Genomic DNA, 18,055 nt, shown 5'->3' with positions numbered 1-18,055 from the left:
CTGGTACATTTAGGTCTTTAATCCATTTTGAGTTTTTTTTTTTGTGTATGGTGTTAGGGAGTGTTCTAATTTCATTCTTTTACATGCAGCTGTCCAGTTTTCCCAGCACCACTTACTGAAGAGACTGTCTTTTCTCTATTGTATATCCTTGCTTCCTTTGTCATAGATTAGTTGACCATAGGGGCGTCGGTTTACCTCTGGGCTTTCTATCCTATTCCATTGATCTATATATCTGTTTTTGTGCCAGTACCATACTGTCTTGATTACTGTAGCTTTGTAGTATAGTCTGAAGTCAGGGAGTCTGATTCCGCCAGCTCCATTTTTTTCCCTCAAGATTGCTTTGGCCATTTGGGGTCTTCTGTGTCTCCAAACAAATTTTTTGTTCTAGTTCTGTAAAAAATGAAGGGATTGCATTAAATCTGTAGATTGCTTTGGGTAGTATAGTCATTTTCACAATATTGATTCTTCCAATCCAAGAACATGGTATATCTCTCCATATGATTGTGTCATCTTTGATTTCTTTCATCAGTGTCTTATAGTTTTCTGAGTACAGGTCTTTTATCTCCTTAGGTAGGTTTATCCCTAGATATTTTACTCTTTTTGTTGCAGTGGTGGATGGGATTGTTTCCTTAATTTCTCTTTCTGATCTTTTGCTGTTAGTATGTAGGAATGCAGGAGATTTCTGTGCATTAATTTTGTATCCTGCTACTTTACCAAATACATTGATTAGCTCTAGTAGTTTTCTGGTGGTACCTTTAGGATTCTCTATATATAGTATCATGTCATCTGCAAACAGTGACAGTTTTACTTCTTCTTTTCTAATTTGGATTCCTTTTATTTCTTTTTCTCCTCTAATTGCTGTGGCTAAAACTTCCAAAACTGTGTTGAATAATAGTGGTGAGAGTGGGCATCCTTGTCTTGTTCCAGATTTTAGAGGAAATGGTTTCAGTTTTTCACCATTGAGAATGATGTTGGCTGTGGGTTTGTCATATATGGCCTTTATTACATTGAGGTAAGTTCCTTCTGTGCCTACTTTCTGGAGAGTTTTGTCATAAATGGGTGTTGAATTTTGTCTAAAACTTTTTCTGCATCATTGAGATTATCATATGGTTTTTATCTTTCAGTTTGTTAATATGATGTATCACATTGATTGATTTGCTTATATTGAAGAATCCTTGCATTCCTGAGATAAACCCCACTTGATCATGGTGTATGCTTCTGGATTCTGTTTGCTAGTATTTTGTTGAGGATTTTTGCGTCTATATTCATCAGTGATATTGGTCTGTAATTTTGTTTTTTTGTAGTATCTTTGTCTGGTTTTGGTATCAGGGTGATAGTGGCCTTGTAGAATGAGTTTGAGAGTGTTCCTTCCTCTGAAATTTTTGGAAGAGTTTGAGAAGGATGGGTTTTAACTTTTCTCTAAATGTTTGATAGAATTCACCTGTGAAGCCACCTGGTCCTGGAGTTTTGTTTGTTGGAAGATTTTTAATCACAGTTTCAATTTCATTACTTGTGATTGGTCTGTTCGTATATTCTGTTTCTTCCTCATTCAGTCTTGGAAGCTTATACACCTTTCTAAGAATTTATCCATTTCTTCCAGGTTGTCCATTTTATTGACATAGAGGTGCTTATAGTAGTCTCTCATGATACTTTGTATTGCTGCAGTGTCCGCTGTAACTTCTCATTTTTCATTTCTAATTTTATTGATTTGAGTACTCTCCCTCTTTTTCTTGATGAGTCTGGCTAAAGGTTTATCAATTTTGTTTATCTTCTCAAAGAATCAGCTATTAGTTTTGTTGATCTTTGCTATTATTTTCTTTGTTTCTATTTCATTTATTTCTGCTCTGATCTTTATGATTTCTTTCCTTCTGGTAACTTTAAGTTTTGTTTGTTTATCTTTCTCTAGTTGCTTTAGGTGTAAAGTTAGATTGTTTATTTGAGATGTTTCTTGTTTCTTGAGGTAGGCTTGTATTGCTGTAAACTTCCCTCTTAGAACTTTTTGCTGCATCCCATAGGTTTGGATCATTGTGTTTTCATTGTCATTTGTCTTTAGGTACTTTTTTTTTTTTTTTGGTGGTATGTGGGCCTCTCACTGTTGTGGCATCTCCCGTTGCGGAGCACAGGCTCCGGTCGTGCAGGCTCAGTGGCCATGGCTCACAGGCCCAGCTGCTTCACAGCATGTGGGATCTTCCCGGATCAGGGCACGAACCCATGTCCCCTGCATCGGCAGGTGGACTCTCAACCACTGCACCACCAGGGAAGCCCTCTAGGTATTTTTTGATTTCCTCTGATTTCTTAATTGATCCATTGGTTATGTAGTAACATATTGTTTATCGTCCATGTGTTTGTGCTTTTTACATTTTTTTCCCTGTAATTTATTTCTAATCTCATAGCGTTGTGGTCTGAAAAGGTGATTGTTATGATTTCAACTTTCTTAAATTTATGGAGGCTTGATTTGTGACCCAAGATATCATTTATCCTGGAGAATGAACCATGTGCACTTGAGAAGAAAGTGTAATCTGCTGTTATCGGATGGAATATCCTATAAATATCAATTAAATCTGTCTGGTCTATTGTGTCATTTAAAGCTTGTGTTTCCTTATTAATTTTCTGTCTTGATGATCTGTCCATTGGTGTAAATGAGGTGTTATAGTCCCCCACTATTATCGTGTTACTGTAATTTTCCTCTTTTATAGCTGTTAACATTTTCCTTATGTAATGAGATGATCCTATGTTTCGTGCATATATGTTTATAATTGTTATATCTTCTTAGATTGATCCCTTGATCATTATGCAGTGTCCTTCCTTGTCTATTGTAACATTTTTTATTTTAAAGTCTATTTTATCTGATATGAGTATTGTTACTCCGGCATTCTTTTGATTTTCATTTGCATGGAATATCTTTTTCCATCCCCTCACTTTCAGTCTGTATGTGTCCCTAGGTCTGAAGTGGGTCTCTTGTAGACAGCATATGTATGGGTCTTGTTTCTGTATCCATTAAGTGAGCCTGTGTCTTTTGGTTGGAGCATTTAATCCATTCACATTTAAGGTAGTTATCTATATGCATGTTCCTGTTACCATTTTCTTAATTGTTTTGTGTTTGTTTTTGTAGGTCCCTTTCTTCTCTTGGGTTTCCCACTTAGAGAAGTTCCTTTAGCATTTGTTGTAGAGCTGGTTTGGTGGTGCTGAATTCTCTTAGCTTTTGCTTGTCTGTAAAACTTTTGATTTTTCTGTCGTATCTGAATGAGATCATTTCCAGGTAGAGTAATCTTGGTTGTAGATTCTTCCCTTTCAACACTTTAAATATATCCTGACACTTCCTTCTGGCTTGTACAGTTTCTGTTGAGAAATCAGCTCTTAACCTTATGCGAGTTCCCTTGTATGTTATTTGTCATTTTTCCCTTGTTGCTTTTAATAATTTTTCTTTTTTATTTTTGTCAGTTTAATTACTATGTGTCTCGTCATGTTTCTCCTTGGGTTTATCCTGCCTGGGACTGTCTGCGTTTCCTGGACCTGGATGGTTATTTCCTTTCCTGTGTTAGGGATGTTTTCAACTATAATCTCTTCAAATATTCCCTGGCATCCTTTCTCTCTCTCTTGTCCTTCTGGGACCCCTGTAATGTGAATGTTGGTGCATTTAATGTTGTCCCAGAGATCTCTTAAGTTGTCTTCATTTCTTTTCATTCTTTTATCTTTATTCCATTCCTTGGCAGTGAATTCCACCATTCTGTCTTCCAGGTCACTTATCTGTTCCTCTGCATCAGTTATTCTGCTATTGATTCCTTCTAGTGTATTTTTCATTTCAGTTATTGTATTGTTCATCTCTGTTTGTTTGTTCTTTAATTCTTCTGGGTGTATGTTCTTTAATTCTTCTAGTTCTTTGTTAAACATTTCTTGCATTTTCTCAGTCTTTGTCTCCATTCTTTTTCCAAGGTCCTGGATCATCTTCCCTATCATTATTCTGAATTCTTTTTCTGGAAGGTTGTCTATCTCCACTTCATTTAGTTGTTTTTCTGGGGTTTTATCTTGTTCCTTCATCTGGTACGAAGTCCTCTGCCTTTTCAATTTGTCTATCTTTCTGTGAATGTGGTTTTGTTCCACAGGCTGCAGGATTGTAATTCTTTGTGCTTCTGCTGTCTGCCCTCTGGTGGATGCGTCTATCTAAGAGACTTGTACAAGCCTCCTGATGGGAGGGACTGCTGGTGGGTAGAGCTTGTTGTTGCTCTGGTTGGCAGAGCTCAGTAAAACTTTAATGCGCTTGTCTGATAATGGGTGGGGCTGGGTTCCCTCCCTGTTGGTTGTTTGGCCTGAGGCGACCCAGCACTGGAGACTGCAGGCTCTTTGGTGGGGCTAATGGTGCACTCCAGGAAGGCTTATGCCAAGGAGTACTTCCCAGAACTTCTGCTGCCAGTGTCCTTGTCCCTGTAGTGAGCCACAGCCACCCCCTGCCTCTGCAGACCCTCCAACACTAGCCGGTAGGGCTGGTTCAGTCACCTATGGGGTCTCTGCTCCTTCCACCTGGGTCCTGATCACACACTACTTTGTGTGTGCCTCCAAGAGTGGAGTCTCTGTTTTTCCCATTCCTCTTGAAGCCTGCAATCAAATCCCACTAACCTTCAAAGTCTGAATCTCTGGGAATTCCTTCTCCCATTGCCAGATGTCCAGGTCGGGAAGCCTGACGTGGGGCTTAGGTTCTTCACTCCAGTGGGTGGCTTTCTGTAGTATAATTGTTCTCCAGTTTGTGAGTCACCCACCCAGTGGTTACGGGATTTTATTTTATTGTGATTGCACCACTCCTACTGTCTCATTGCGGCTTCTCCTTTGTCTTTGGATGTGGGGTATAGTTTTGGTGAGTTCCAGTGTCTTTCTGTTGATTGTTCAGCAGTTAGTTGTGATTCCAGTGCTTGCTCTCGCAAGAGATAGTGAGCTCACGTCCTTCTACTCTGTCATCTTGAACCAATTTCCCTCGTCTTTTGTTTTTATGAGGCAGCTCTGGGCTGGCTCCTGGATGGGGGCTGGTCACCAGAAAGACTAAGCCATGATTAGAAGCTTGGGATTTTCAGGCTGTCCCCACACCCCACCCCCATTCTCCACATAGAGGAGAGGGGCTGGAAATGGAGTAACTTGATTTTCCTATGTGATCTTTCGTAAAATCTCAATACTGTGGGGTTTAGGGAGCTTTTAGGTCAGTGATCTCATCCACGTACAGCGAAGGTGATATACCCCAACTCCATGCTAACAGAAACTCCTGTGTTCAGGACACTCCCAGACCTCGCCATTTGTATCTGTCTTTTCATCTGGCTGTCCATCTGTATCTTTTATTATTTCCTTTAATCAGTGGTAAATGTAAGTAATTTCTGTTAGCTGCTCTACCAAGTAATTAAATTCAAGGAGCAGGCAGTCATGGGAACCTCAAATTTATAGCCAATTTATACAGAGTTGTGAGTAAGCAGGGGACCTGCTACTTGCAATTGACATCTGAAATGGGGGCTAGTCTTGTGGGGCTGAGCCCTTAACCTGTGGGATTTGACACTATCTCCAGGTAGTGTCAGAATTGAGTTAAACTGTAAGACATCCAGCTGGTATCATGGAGAATTGCTTCCTTTGGGGGGAAAAAATCCCCGCACATCTGGTGTCAGAAATGTTGTGAGAGTAAAGGAGAAACACAGGAGGTAGGATGAACTAAGTTTTTCTAAAAAGAAACATAAACATGTGAGAAATTAAAATGCTTTCATTAATTGACATCCTTATATTAGCTGTCAGTTACAAATGCAGCCTACATGATGCTGCTAGGATATTGTAAAGAAAAACATCACATTTGCTCTTAATGATTTTGGAAATGCAAGGTCAAATTCATATATTAAAATCTTACATTCTGTACTAAAAATTGTCTCCTATTTTGAAAGTGGCTCCTAAGACATGGCTTGCCCTTAATTAGTATATGGGCTAAGTGCATAGGCTATCTTTGGTTTCAGAGTAGGAGAAAAAATATTATAGAAAACAACTTTGGAATACTATTCCCCTAAATTCATAGTTCTTCTTAAACTAAAAATATTAGTCAATATTGTTCACATTTTTTTTGATTATTTTTTGGAAAAATCTCACCCAGAAACCAGCTTGTAGAGCAGATGACATTGGCTACCCTTGTTGAAGCACCTGACTGAAACATCTAGATTGATGCCCAGAGCCGTTTTTCCCCCAAGGCGAGTCCTTTCAACGGGAAGTGAGGTTGTGTGCATTAAAGAACAATTTGAAAAACATTGGTATAGATTGTTGATAACTTCTGACTGGTACCAAGTTTTACAAGTAAAAATACATAACAGCCTTTTAAGTAAATTCAAACTTTCAGATATGAGTTAAAATTACACCTTCATAAATTCAACCCTTTGTCACATTAACTTAATTTTCATCTTTCTACTTAAGAATAATATTTACTCTCTCCTGTGATGATTTCAAATGTTGAAAAAAATTGTTCCTAGCAATCTCTGAATGATATCCTAGAAAGCTGTTTGGGGAATTTGTGTTAAAAATTCTATATTATGTCTTGTATGGGGGCATTTTAATCTTTCTATATTATCTACTGCAGAGTTTTTCAGATAAGGGAAAGAAACAGAACAAAATTAAATCTATTTTTCCCAAGTCCCCATAGGGTCTTTGCTAACCCTATGATATACTTTTGGATTGTTTTTCTTATTTATTTATTCAACAAATATCTGTGGACTGTCTAATATATGCCAGATTCTATTCTAGGTAACAGAATATGACAACAAAATATTCGAAAATTCTTGACTGTATAAAACTTACATTCTAGTAGGAAGAGGTTGTCAATAAACAGACACAAATTTAAAAACACTGTATATATAATTATATATACATACTATAGCTATGTATAGTACGTATATATACATAGTATGTAGATATATATATATACATGTATGATATGGGCTATGGAGAAAAATATAAATAAAGCATGAAAATGAGAATATTATATGAGGGAGAGATTGTGTAATCTTAAAGTAGGCTGGTAATGCTTCACTGTAGTGATGTTTGAACAAAGACTCTAAGGAGGTGAGAGTGAGCTTTGCCAATAATTGTGGGAAGAGGATTCTAGGCAGCTAAAACAGTAAGTGTAGAGACCCTGAGATGGGAGATACCTCAGCATTCATGTTTCAAATAGATCTGAGAGGTTGTTGTGCTTGAGCACATGAACGAGAGCCAGAGCCTTTGAGTGGAGGCTGGTGAAGCACTGGGAGGATGGTTACACATGCACTGAGTTGAGCATCATAAGGACCTTAGCTTTTATTGTGAGTGATATGAGAAGGTGTTAAAGGATTTTGAGCAGAGAAGCATGTTCTCACTCCTGTTTTAAAATGCTCACTCTGACTTCTGTATTGGAAATTAAGAATAAAAGGGGATCAGGGCAGAAAAAGGGGGACTAGTTAGTAGGCTATTGTAATAATCCAGGCCAAAGGTTTGGATGACATGGGCCAGGGTGGCAACAGGAGAGGTAGGTGGTGAGCCAAGGTCAGATTCTGAATCCATTTTGAAAAAAGCCTGTCAGACTTTCTGATGACTTGGGTGTGGGATATGAGACAAAGACAAACTCTAACTCCCTCCTTTCTGTTAAACATTACAAAACATTTGTGTGCAAAATTGTTTGTAAATAAAGTTATAACCATATAGAGCAATTTCCTTATAAACCTGAACCATGAAAAACCTTGGCATGGAAAATACTCATACAACTGTCTGAATGAGAAATGAGCCTGATAATATTAGGAAGAAAAAATATTTTTAAAAATGAAATGTTATTTATAGATAAATATCCTCATCCATAAGTATATATACATACACACCCAGAGTTCTGTGAGGGCACAAAAACAGCAGCTGGCAAGGAGTGAGAATTTTTTTAATTTTAATTTTCTGATTATAGCACAGAGATATATAAATATTTAATATATTATGCTGTATCATAGTAAATTCAGAAATTTAATATTGTTTTTATATGCTACTATTTCATATTCAAATACATTTTGAATTATTAAATTAGGAGAACTTTAAGCACTCTAACTTAGGGTTTAAAATCAAGTGTTGAATACAGTTAAGATAAGTTAAAGACAGTAAATAGCTGCTGCGGTTGTAAACCACGTATAGTTATCTGTTATAATTCAGATTGCTACACTCTTGCTACATTATTCCCATACAAATGCAATTTTAAAACTATTTGGAGGGGGGTGGAGTCAAGATGGCATACTAGGAGGACACAGAATTCGTGTCTCCTCAGAACTAGGGCACCTACCAGACCCTGGTAGGGGACTATGGACACCTAAGGGGATGGGAGGAACCCCCAGTGACCTGTTGTTTCAATTATAGTCTTATTTTTCCTACTATACTTTTTATCTTTCTAATTTTATTTTGTTTCTTATTCTTTGATATTGTACTGCTCCTTTTTTTCTTTCTTCCTTTTTTTTTTTTTCCACTCCACAAAGCTTGTGGGATCTTGGTTCCCAGGCTGGAGGTTGGGCCTGAGCTCCTGTGGTGAGGTTTGAGTCCAAACCACTGGACTAACAGAGAACTTCAGACCCCAGGGAATATCAATCGGAGTGACGCCTCCCAGAGGTCCTCATCTCAGCACCAATACCCAGCTCTATCCAACTGCCTGCCAGCTCCAGGGCTGGACGTTTCAGGCCAAACAACCAGGAAGACAGGAATACAGCACCACCAATCAAAAAAAAAAAAAAAAAAGAAGAAAACGACAAAAAAATTTGTTACAGACGAAAGAGCAAGGCAAATATCTACAAGACCAAATAAATGAAGATGAAATAGGCAACCTACCTGAAAAAGAATTCTCAGTAATGATAGCAAAGATGATCCAAAATCTCAGAAACAGAATGGAGAAAATACAAGAAACATTTAAAAAGGATCTAGAAGAACTAAAGAGCAAACAGTGATTAACAACACAATTACCGAAACTAAAAATACTCTAGAAGGAATCAATAACAGAATAACTGAGGCAGAAGAATGGATAAGTGAGCTGGAATATAAAAAGGTGTAAATAACTTCCAGGGAGCAGAATAAAGAAAAAAGAATGAAAAGAATTGAGGACAGTTTCAGAGACCTCTGGGACAACATTAAACGCACCAACATTCGAATTACAGGGGTCCCAGAAGAAGAAGAGGAAAAGCAAGGGTCTGAGAAAGTGTTTGCAGAGATTATAGTTGAAAACATTCCTAATACGGGAAAGGAAATAGCCAATCAAGTCCAGGAAGCACCTACCAGGAAGAGACTACCATACAGGATAAAGCCAAAGAGAAGCACGCCAAGACATATTAATCAAACTATCAAAAATTAAATACAAAGAAAAAATATTGAAAGTAGCAAGAGAAAAGCAACAAATAATATACAAGGGAATCCCCATAAGGTTAACAGCTGATTGTTCAGCAGAAACTCTTCAAGCCATAAAGATAGTGGCAGGACATATTTAAAGTGATGACAGGGAAAAACCTACAACCAAGATTACTCTACCTGGCAAGGATCTCATTCAGGTTCAACGGAGAAATTTAAACCTTTATAGACAAGCAAAAGTTAAGAGAATTCAGCACCACCAAAGCAGCTTTACAACAAATGCTAAAGGAACTTCTCTAGGCAGGAAACACAAGAGAAGGAAAAGACCTACAATAACAAACCCCAAACAATTAAGAAAATGGTAATATGAACATACATATTGATGATTACCTTAAATGTAAATGAATTAAATGCTCCAACCAAAAGACACAAACTGGCTGAATGGATACAAAAACAAGACCCATATATATGCTGTCTACAAGAGACCCACTTCAGACTTAGGGATACATACAGACTGAAAGTGAGGGGATGGAAAAAGATATTCCATGCAAATGGAAATCAAAAGGAAGCTGGAGTAGCAATTCTCATATCAGAAAAAATAGACTTTAAAATAAAGACTATTACAAGAGGCAAAGAAGGACACTACATAATGATCAAGGGATCAATCCAAGAAGATATAACAATTGTAAATATTTATGCACCCAACACAGGAGCACCTCAATACATAAGACAAATGCTAACAGCCATAAAAGGGGAAATTGACAGTAACACAGTAATAGTAGGGGATTTTAATACCCCACTTTTACCAATGGACAGGTCGTCCAAAATGAAAATAAATAAGGAAACACAAGCTTTAAATGACACATTAAACAAGAAGGACTTAATTGGTATTTATAGGATATTCCATCCAAAAACAACAGAAAACACTTTTTCTCAACTGCTCATGGAAAAATCACCACGATAGACCATATCTTGCATCAAAAATCAAGCCTTGGTAAATTTAAGAAAATTGAAATTGTATCAAGTATCTTTTCTGACCACAATGCTAGGAGACTAGATATCAATTACAGAAAAACAAAAAATAAAACTGTAAAAAATACAAACATATGTAGGCTAAACAATACATTACTAAACAACCAAGAGATCCCTGAAGAAATCAAAAAATACCTAGAAAAAAATGACAATGAAAACATGATGACCCAAAACCTATGGGATGCAGCAAAAGCAATTCTAAGAGGGAAGTTTATAGCAATACTATCCTACCTCAAGAAACAAGAAAAATCTCAAATAAACAACCTAAACTTACACCTATAGAAATTAGAGAAAGAAGAACAAAAAACCCTCAAAGTTAGCAGAAGGAAAGAAATCATAAAGAGCAGATCAGAAATAAATGAAAAAGAAATGAAAGAAACAATAGCAAAGATCAATAAAACTACAATCTGGTACTTTGAGAAGATAAACAAAATTGATAAACCATTAGCCAGACTGATCAAGAAGAAAAGGGAAAAGACTCATATCAACAGAATTAGAAATGAAAAAGGAGAAGTAACAACTGATGTTGCAGAAATACAAAGGATCATGAGAGATTACTACAAGAAACCATATGCCAATAAAATGGACAACCTGGAAGAAATGAACAAATTCTTAGAAAAGCACAACCCTTCCAAGAGTGAACCAGGAAGAAATAGAAAATATAAACAGACATATCACAAGCTCTGAAATTGAAACAGTGATTAAAAATCTTCCAACAGGGCTTCCCTGGTGGCACAGTGGTTGAGAATCTGCCTGCCAGTGCAGGGGACACTCGAACACAGGTTCGAGCCCTGGTCTTGGAAGATCCCACATGACATGGAGCAATGGGGCCCATGAGCCACAATTACTGAGTCTGTGTGTCTGGAGCCTGTGCTCCACAAGAGACGCCGCGACAGTGAGAGGCCCATGCACCACAATGAATAGTGGCCCCAGCTTGCCGCAACTAGAGAAAGCCCTCTCACAGAAACGAAGACCCAACACAGCAAAAATAAAATAAATAAATAAATAAAAATTAAAAAAAAAAATCTTCCAACAAACCAAAGTCCAGGACTAGATGGCTTCACAGGTGAATTCTATCAAACATTTAGAGAAGAGCTAACACCTATCCTTCTCAAACTCCTCCAAAATATAACAGAGGGAGGAGCACTCCCAAACTCATTCTACGAGGCCACCATCACCCTGATACCAAAACCAGACAAGGATGTCACAAAGAAAGAAAGCTACAGGCCAATATTACTGATGAACAAAGATGCAAAAATTCTCAACAAAATACTAGCAAACAGAATCCAACAACACATTAAAAGGATCATACACTGTGATCAAGTGGGGTTTATCCCAGGAATGCAAGGATTCTTCAGTATACACAAATCATTCAACGTGATACACCATATTAACAAATTGAAAGCTAAAAACCATCTGATAATCTCAATAGATGCAGAAAAAGGTTTTGACAAAATTCAACACCCATTTATGATAAAACCTCTCTAGAATGTAGGCATAGAGGGAACCTACCTCAACATAATAAAGACCATATATGACAAACCCACAGCCAACATCATTCTCAGTGGTGAAAAACTGAAACCATTTCCTCTAAGATCAGGAACAAGACAAGGTTGCCCACTCTCACCAGTATTATTTAACATAATTTTGGAAGTTTTAGCCACAGGAATCAGAAAAGAAAAAGAAATAAAAGAGATCTAAATCAGAAAAGAAGAAGTAAAGCTGTCACTGTTTGCAGATGACATGATGCTATACATAGAGAATCCTAAAGATGCTACCAGAAAACTGCTAGAAGTAATCAATGAATTTGGTAAAGTAGCAGGATATAAAATTAATGCACTAAAATCTCTTGCATTCCTATACACTAATGATGAAATATCTGAAAGAGAAATTAAAGAAACACTCCCATTTACCATTGCAAGAAAAAGAATAAAATACCTAGGAATAAACCTACCAAAGGAGACAAAAGACCTGTATTCCAAAATCTATAAGACACTGATCAAAGAAATTAAAGATGGTACAAACAGATGGAGAGATATACCATGTTCTTGGATTGGAGGAATCAACATTGTGAAAATGACTCTACTACCCAAAGCAATCTACAGATTCAATGCAATACCTATCAAACAACCAGTGGCATTTCTCACAGAACTAGAACAAAAAGTTTTACAATTTGTGTGGAAACACAAAAGTCCCCAAATAGCCAAAACAATCCTGAGAAAGAAATACGGAGCTGGAGGAATCAGGCTCCCTGACTTCAGACTATACTACAAAGCTGCAGTAATCAAGACAGTATGGTACTGGCATATAGATCAATGGAACAGGATAGAAAGCCCAGAGATAAACCCATGCACCTATGGCCACCTTATCTTTGATAAAGGAGGCAAGAGTATACAATGGAGAAAAGAGAGCCTCTTCAGTAAATGGTGCTGGGTAAACTGGACAGCTACATGTAAAAGAATGAAATTAAAACACTTCCTAATACCATACACAAAAAATGGCTTAAAGACCTAAATGTAAGGCCAGACACTATAAAACTCTTAGAGGAAAACATAGGCAGAACCCTCTATGACATAAATCACAGCAAGATCCTTTTTGACCCACCTCCTAGAGAAATGGAAATAATAACAAAAATAAACAAATGGGACCTAATGAAACTAAAAAGATTTTGCACAGCAAAGGAAACCAAAAACAAGATGAAAAGACAGCCCTCAGAATGGGAGAAAATATTTGCAAGTGAAGCAACTGACCAAGGTTTACTCTCCAAAATATACAAAGCAGCTCATGCAGCTCAATAACAAAAGAACAAACAACCCAATCCAAAAATGGGCAGAAGACCTTAATAGACATTTCTCCAAAGAAGATATACAGATTGCCAAAAAACACATGAAAAGATGCTCAATGTCACTAATCATTGGAGGAATGCAAATCAAAACTAAAATGAGGTATCACCTCACAGTGGTCAGAATGGCCATCATCAAAAAATCTATAAGCAATAAATAAATGCTGGAGAGGGTGTGGAGAAAAACAAACCCTCTTGCACTGTTGGTGGGAATGTAAATTGGTACAGCCACTATGGAGAACAGTATGGAGGTTCCTTAAAAAACTAAAAATAAAACTATCATATGACCCAGCAATCCCACTAGTGGGCATATACCCTGAGAAAACCATAATTCAAAAAGAGTCATGTACCACAACGTTCATTGCAGCACTATTTACAATAGCCAGGACATGGAAGCAACCTAAGTGTCCACAGACAGATGAATGGATAAAGAAGATGTGGCACATATATACAATGGAATATTACTCAGCCATAAAAAGAAACGAAATTGAATATTTGTAGTGAGGTGGATGGACCTAGAGTGTGTCATACAGAGTGAAGTAAGTCAGAAAGAGAAAAACAGATACCGTATGCTAACATATATATATATGTAATCTGAAAAAAAATTGGCTCTGATGCACCTAGTGGCAGGACAGTAATAAAGACACAGACATAGAGAATGGACTTGAAGACACAGGGAGGGGGAAGGGTAAGCTGGGACGAAGTAACAGAGTAGCATTGACATATATACACTACCAAATGTAAAATAAATAGCTAGTGGGAAGCAGCTGAATGGCACAGGGAGATCAGCTCAGTGCTTTGTGACCACCTATAGGGGTGGGATAAGGAGGGTGGGAGGGAGATGCAAGAGGGAGGGGCTATGGGGATATACGTATGCATATAGCTGATTCACTTTGTTATATAGCAGAAACTAACACAACACTGTAAAGCAATTAAACACCAATAAAGATGTTTAAAAAAGAAAAGTGAGGCAGTTATCCAGATAGCTCAGCTAAATGCTCTCCCCTTAGCACCAAGATCCTTTTCCTAATTTAGATTCTTAAAGCAAATAAAATATTGCTCCCTTCAGTTTATCTAAAAACAAAAACAAAAACTGTTTGGAGTTCTAGATAATTTAATTGAAAAACAAAAACTGTTTGGAGTTCTAGATAATTTAATTGAAGTGCAAATATATTTTGCTTTTCTCAAAGATGAATCAGTTTGAGAGCTGTGTCTGTATGTATGTTTATGTATTTAACTTTATATATTACTTAGGTAATGATACTTCCTCATCAGTTTGAGGTCCCTTACTCTGAAAGATAAAAACACAATAAAATTAAGACATGGGTAAGTTTTAGTGGAATTCAGCACAAAATTTTTAATTCCTGATATTCTGGCAGCCGAAGTGAAGAGAGAAGCATTATAGATTGTGGCTGCTTCATTAGCTAACAAAAGAAGATAAAAATAAAGCTCTTTAGGGTCCATAAGCATTTTAGTTGGTCTGAACTTAAAGAGGAATATAACGTACTAGGTTTTAAGTAACCTCATTTGCTTGTGATGAACCATGCTTTTAATAGTAAAAGCTATGTGGAAAAATTGGATTCAGTTGAATTTAACAAACTTTTCTTGATGCTCATTTTCACACTAGGTTAAGAGTTGAGATAAAGAAAAAATATATAGAAGACCTTGCCCTCAAAACCAGTACTTTCGTATTGTTAGATGTTAAAGGGAGAGGGGGGAAGATGAGAGGCAATGAGAGGATTCTGTAGGCCACAACTCAAACAAATGCCTTAATCTTTACTCTTTTATGCAGGTAACGATTTCATGTGAAAAGTTTTATGTTGAATAAAAGGCATGTTGGGAATTGAATTTTTAAAATAACTTCACTCTGGCAATGTGTGAAGGATGGTTTATGTAAAAGCAGAAATTGAAATCAGGAAAGCCAGTTAAAAATCTATTCAAAAGTCTAGGCCAATATTGCTCAAAATATGGACCACAGTTGCCTGCATTAAAATCATCTGCTGCTAAGAAGGCAGTGTGAGATGTCTGGCTCCTGGCCAGAAACCTAAGTGTGATTCTTCAGGTCTGACCATGGGCAGTTACAAAGGATTTACCTGGCAGGCCCCTTGGGAGAAGCTGCACTCCCCAGCCAAGACTTTGTGTACAGACAGTGCATTATATCAAGGACTAACACCCCCTCCCCAAGCCCCCCCGCCCCCCAACTGACCATGCTGTTCCATGTAGCTGCATTCCCAGCCTGGATACCTGCAGTTGGAGGCTGCTTTATTAAGGATCTTCAGCAGAGGAATTCCTCAGGTGCCTCTGCCTGGACCTCCTTATCAGGGAAAGAGGGGCTCCTTGAAGACCATTTACTCCACTCTTATTCAGTACTCAGAACTTTTCCACTCCTAGTCTTTTCCTCCTGCCCCCAGGTCTCTGGGTCCATAAAACTGCAGGATCCCCATGTCTATACTGATCTACTTGTCCCTCAACTGGTGCCACTGAATGAAGAAACATGGATCAGGAGGGGAGTCAGTGAGCACTTTCTCCTGTTTAGCTTTTGCTCATACTATCCCAGTGAGCGATTCAAGGCTTGACTGTTACTTTCATTTTGTCTTGTCTTAATCAGCTACCTTGGCACCTGGCAGCTCAGCTTTCTCTGAAGCTCAGCTCAACCCTTGGTAGGGAGCTCTCCCCCAACAAACTAGTTTAGGATTTGGAGTAGCAGACCTCGGAATCTGCATATTTAACAAGCTACCCAGATAACTCTTTTGTATATTTTAGTAAAACACTGGTCAAATTAGTGGATGAAATGGGTCTAAACTCAGCCAGTGTTGGTGGATATGGGAAAAAGTTTCCAGACACTCAGCAGTTAGAGTGAGAATTAGAGACTTATTAAAATTATAGAAGAAAAATGAGTGAAAAATGAACTAACATCAACCAAAAGTGGAAATAGAGGAGAAGGAGCAGTATGGACACAATGAGTTTTTAGATATGTGTAGGATGTTCAGATATAAATTTTCATTTTGCAGTTGGATGAGTGGATATATGAACTTAGATCTTAGGAAAAATCTAGATGTGAAATAATAATTTGGAAGTTAGCAATATGTGTAGAGGTGGGGGGAGGTTAAAACCATGACAGTAAATAAGAAAACCAGGGAGATAGTATGGACTGAAATGAAGGTGGATCATGGAACCCAAGAAGCCATTTGATAAGCAGATGGAAGAAGTGTCCAGTGGAGTCTGAGAAGAATGGCCGCTGTTTTTCACAAGTATTTCTTTTATGGACTCTTGATAAATCCAAAAGTATAATTTGAAATTCCAACTCTGTGAAGGCATTTACTTAGGTAAGTCAAGTGATATTTCTCAGCTGCATAGTTTTTTGGAGATCTGTCTTCCTGTGGGCTCTCCCATGCCAATAATTTCAACTGATTTTTTCACAAGAGATAGTTGCATAATAGATAACTCAAAATTAAGATTCTAGTCAAGAATGTGAATGTGGGTTTCCATTATTCTACCAACCAAAGTGGTAATGTGAGCATCTTCACCCCTAAATCTGTATTTATTACTATATATTGTGGTTTCAACTGAGGTAAATGATTGATAAGAGAATACAGAAATTTGCTTAGGGACCATTTAAATTTAATGAATTTCTTAGTAACATTTCCTGAAGTCTGTTTAATATTTTCTCTTGGAGACTATTCTGAGTATTCCTTGCTTCTTTTCAGTCTCTCAATAAATTGCATCAGTGATTTTTATCTCGTAAGTTGTCAGAATTGTTAGAATCTAAGCACTCTGAAGTACATTAAAATAAATATTAAAGAGTTATAAAATTTATAGGGTGAACTGGGCCAGGAGTAGTTTGTAGTAGTATATATTGCTTTTTAAGAAATCATTAGTAATATTGATAAGATGTCCAAATGCCCCAGATTGCTTGGAACTGAGGAGGTTCCCAGGATGGGTGACTTTCCGAGGATGGGTTTTGCGAGGGAAAAGTTTCTCACAAACTGGAACAAGTTGGTCACTCTATTAAAATACTCAAAATGCTAGAAGTTTGATTTCTTCTGTGTGTGCTTGCGTGTGTGTGTGTGTGTGTGTGTGTGTGTGTGCATGTGAGAGAGGGAGAAAGAGCACGAGCTCTGTTTTGCTCTCTGTCCCTCAAAATCCATACTCACATTTTTCTAAAATAATAGAGATTTAGTTGGGCATATGGTAACAAACTAAAGACATTTTTGGCCTCCCTTGCAGCTATGTGTGGCTATGTAACTACATTCTGGATAATGAGATGTCAGTGATAATGATTTGTGGAACTTCTGGGTTAGCTTCTCTAAGAAGGAAGCTGTTTGCCCTCCATTATCTCTTTCGTCTCATCCATGAGCTGAGAAGTGATGACTCATGGAACAGTCATCTTAGGTCCAGAAATGAAAGCCATGAAATCAGAACAGCAGGGCTACCCCAGTAGCCTTGGCTGATTCACATTTAAATAGTTATTATATGAATGAGAAACATATTCCTATTTTATTTTGAGGACTCTCAGTTATAGTAACTTATCCTATACCCTAAAACAGAGGGATTGTTGTCAAGATCCTTGGCTTCTGATTTCCGTGATCCATTTCTATTTCTTGTCTTCTCATATAACTCCTTACTCTCATAAGTGTGAGCTTTCTTCTCTTCCTCTTTTTTGTTGGAGAACACATAATATGAATTAAACTCTATGTTATGTTATCACCAGATCAGTTTCTTGCATGTGTTAGTTGGGGGAGATGAAGTAATTTAGAAAATCCATTTCTTTTCTTTCTCTTAACAAAGCCTGTCTTGCAAGTTTGCTTACTTTCTGGGTACTGGAATATCCTATCTTTG

The 18,055-nt window shown here is 37.5% G+C and overlaps 1 long non-coding RNA gene across 1 annotated transcript; it reads left to right on the top strand.

Annotated features, from left to right (window-relative positions):
- Positions 1–2,502: 2,502 nt before the first annotated feature.
- On the top strand, positions 2,503–8,889 carry LOC113623898 (uncharacterized). The gene is made up of 3 exons (XR_003434125.1): positions 2,503–2,512; positions 5,659–5,672; positions 8,772–8,889. It is a non-coding gene; the product is annotated as an uncharacterized LOC113623898 (long non-coding RNA).
- Positions 8,890–18,055: the final 9,166 nt, after the last annotated feature.

This window comes from Aethalodelphis obliquidens, unplaced genomic scaffold (assembly GCF_003676395.1).
Source record: "Aethalodelphis obliquidens isolate GAN/ISIS:26980383/991018 unplaced genomic scaffold, ASM367639v1 scaffold1, whole genome shotgun sequence".
Lineage (NCBI taxonomy): Eukaryota > Metazoa > Chordata > Mammalia > Artiodactyla > Delphinidae > Aethalodelphis > Aethalodelphis obliquidens.
The sequence above is the reverse complement of the archived record's forward strand: the minus strand, read 5'-3'. Positions and strand labels throughout refer to the sequence as shown.